At 37.0% G+C, this 3,719-nt stretch overlaps 1 protein-coding gene across 1 annotated transcript in view; it reads left to right on the top strand.

Annotated features, from left to right (window-relative positions):
• Positions 1 to 2,846: 2,846 nt before the first annotated feature.
• LOC136830178 (uncharacterized) overlaps positions 2,847 to 3,719 on the top strand; it is a 61,952-nt gene continuing 61,079 nt past the window's right edge. Inside the window, 1 exon segment of the mRNA XM_067089444.1 lies at positions 2,847 to 2,992. The gene's annotated coding sequence lies outside the window, so the exon portion shown is untranslated.

Raw genomic sequence — 3,719 nt, 5'->3', positions numbered from 1 at the left:
AAATAGTTTTGGGTCTTCGTTGGTTGGCTGGAAAAATTCAGTGGAGAGCATGAAATAGATTTTTCGATCATGGATAAAGCCTCACACCATCATAACGGTGACTAAGCGGAGAAGGTTTCTTGGTATAATTACACATTAGTGCCAAAGTACTCTGCAGTGTTACTCGCTCTTTTCTATATCGTTGATGAAAACAGCAAGTTACATTTTCCTCCGTATAAACCTTGTATTTCTTAAGGCATGTTTCATATGAAAAATGTGCAGTCTTGTAGCTTTTAATTCTGAGAAATGGCGTTCCCTCTGTCGACAAGGAAGGAACTTTCACCATGATCTTTTAAACGCTTGCTGTTGTGCTGATGGAGAAGGGGTCCATCTGAAACACTTTTCTATTCATAAAAGATGTATGCAAATAAGTAGAAACTGTAAAGAACGGTGGAAAATACAGTAAGTGCTATTGACTTACAAAAGAATCGCGATTATATGTACGTTCTCTTCATGCCACTTAGATAAATAAGAAAATAGTAAAAATTGACGGGGAGAGAGAGAGAGAGAGAGAGAGAGAGAGAGAGAGAGAGAGAGAGAGAGGAGTGGAGGGAAGGGGAGATATTTTTATATTTTATCTTTGCTGGACTGTCATCGAGAGATCGTAAGGGAATCATATTGACTGAGCAGGAATATGATCCCATCACGATTATGAATAAAAAATGTCAAGAAAGGAATAATTCTACTTCCAGAGAAAAATATTCCATTTTAGAATGGAGGAAAACATTACAAACAGGAGTTTGAAGTAGAATTCGATCATAATAAACTGAAAAGATAAAATATTCCTGTTGAGGCAATATCATAGCTAGTTTCAGAGCGAATATGAAATCTTGCATAATAAAGATTTGATCTTCCTGTTCTGAAATATATTGATCATCGTATTTTCAAAAAGAGCCAATGGGGAATGATCCCTTTCTAAATATAGGCCATTTGTTAAGACGATGGCGAGCCAGACTACCTATATGTCAATAAAAAGTAACTTGGCAACTTCCAGCGCAGCTTCATACACTATAGTTGCCCATGGGCAATCATTGGTTTCATAAGAGTGACGTGGGTGGCAGAAGGTACAGAAAGACTTAAATAACATATAACTCATATATTTATAACAACACTAGAGATGATTATCTGACAGTTTGTTTTTGATGTGTAGCGTTTAGTGCATGAGATGAATTCAACCTATTTTAAATCTTTATTATATCCGGGAACAAAGCTCTTTACAGAGGAATTACTACCATTATATATCATTGAAATTACGAAATCAGGTGTGGTGTAATTCAGCACTATCAGGTACAAAATGTTATTTTTTCTTAGAAATAACAAGAAACACAATCACAAGTGAATTCTTTCCTTCTTATGTCATACATGAAACAAGAACATTCAAGAGAACGCAGACCTCCACCAGAGCTAAGCAGTCTTCTCTCTCTCTCTCTCTCTCTCTCTCTCTCTCTCTCTCCTCACGTTCCCTTGTCTCTATCGAAATCTTATTACTTTGTAAAATTTCGTTTGCTGAGTGTCCAGAACCGTTTGCACAAACGTACTAACAAACAAACGGCTGAAAAGCAAAACAATGCACGAAAATAAAACCCGCAACATACTGTATACAGTATGACCTAATGCGGGATGACATAATTCCATTAAGGAACCTTGGAAGGTTTAGTGCCTATCTATTTAGCTCTCTTTATATATATACATAAACACACAACATACATATATATATATATATATATATATATATATATATATATATATATATATATATATATATATATATATATATATATATATATATATATATATATATATATATATATATATATATATATATAAAGGAATCGTGATGAATTCCATTAATTTAAAGACAGATTGGGGAATCTTACCTTTCTAACAAAGAACATGAGAGTTTTTCAATTAAGTCTGGAAAGGAAATTAAACGATAATGAAAAGAAACAAAGACAGGAACCTTAATATCGCAAATCATTATGTAATTGGGTATTTTATCACTGAGAAGTCGTAATTTAGGACGTTAATATATCCTAAGGTACATTTACAAGTACATTTAAATCTATATTAATGCAGATATATGAGTTCAAACTCAGTAAATATGATGCATAAATGTTTATACCTAAATACATACATGCATTTATGTTTACGCTGAAATAGTATGTACAGACCAATAAATTCATATGTATGTATGTATCATTCATGACATTATATATATAAATATCTATATCTGTATCTGTGTGTATGTATATATATATATATATAATATATATATATATATATATATATATATATATATATATATATATATATGTATATGTATATAGATATATATGTACAATATGTATATATTCTGGAATAATTCATTACCCCAATTGGTTTTTTGAGATGTGGTCCGTGTTGTTAAGTTCAAAAAGGGGAATTTTAGGCATCCGCTAGAAATGCATTGTGCTGGGTTAGTGATGCACCGTAGGCTAAGTCGCCTCCCTCATCACTGTCTTATTTGTTATGCACAGGACCTTTCGCTACCGAGTTCGTCCAATCTTTCGTTTGAGAAATATGTAATTGATATTCGACGTTTATTTTCAGGAATGATTCAAAGCAGTGATTCACGGCCCCGCGGCATGATTACCTCTGCTAAGCATCATCAAGCTCTGTCGACGACGACGCCCACCGAGTTTCATCCCTTGGTTGGCCTTTGCACACGGCACCCAGCCTTACCCCGCGAGACCCCGAGTTTCGGGCGAAAGTCGAGTCCGGAGAAGTTGAGTGCCGTGTGCAACAAGTGTATTTCGAGCCCGGGCCATAAGTGCAGGGGGCGGGACCGTTCAAGAAAACCCTAGGTAGGGCTGACTTGGTGCTCAGTCGTGCGAAGGCGAGGAGTCGAGAGGCAGTGTCCATCGAAGGAGGAAGGAGCAGCTCGAAATCAGCCTGTAGTGTTGCCCACATAAAGGTAGGGCAACTGCTTCCTCGGATTTTACACCTGTGCAACTTGATTAACAACGGGAGGTTTGCAAAAGTTATGGTTAATCGCAGAAGTCTTTAGAACCAGCAGTGTTTGTGCCCACAGCTCGGGTCCAAGAAACACCTCCACCTCTGTTAAGGATAGAAAAATCAAGAATTACCAGTGTTTATTCTTGGTGTTCACTGCCAGAGTTCATAAAGAGTCGGTGCTCTGAGGTGTAGGAAGGAGGCTTTGCTTCTCTTGTTGTGAGGTGATAAAGTGGTTCGATATAAGTAAGTCTGATTCTAAGAATATAATGTTAATCAGTAGTCACCGATCCGTCTTGGCTTACTTCAAGTAGATACAGACAAGATCCCCGCCTTCAGAGCTCAGTAGTCATCTCCCCAGGCAGGTTTAAAGATCTACCAATCTCTGGTCTCCCTTGATCTTGAATTCACCTCCCATTTTCAGAACTTTCCGACTTCTCCCACATACCTTAAAAGAGCTTCATTTCGTCCCTTTCAAGTGATCAGAGAAAGACTATTTCTCAAATTCCCCTTCTTGGAAAAAGACTTCACTCCAACCCCCTGAGATCCTTTGCCTTTTTAGACTCGTGAGTGTTCAAGAAAAGCTCCCAGTTCTGTCCCTGGCATCCAAACACCTCTGTAATTTATGTGCCTGCTGTATAAAAGCTCTCATTCATATCTCAAGGATTTGGTCCTTTACCGATATTCAG

Source organism: Macrobrachium rosenbergii, chromosome 4 (genome assembly GCF_040412425.1).
Source record: "Macrobrachium rosenbergii isolate ZJJX-2024 chromosome 4, ASM4041242v1, whole genome shotgun sequence".
In the NCBI taxonomy this organism is placed as follows: Eukaryota; Metazoa; Arthropoda; class Malacostraca; order Decapoda; family Palaemonidae; genus Macrobrachium; species Macrobrachium rosenbergii.
Note: the sequence above shows the minus strand (reverse complement) of the source record. Positions and strands in the feature narration are given on the sequence as shown.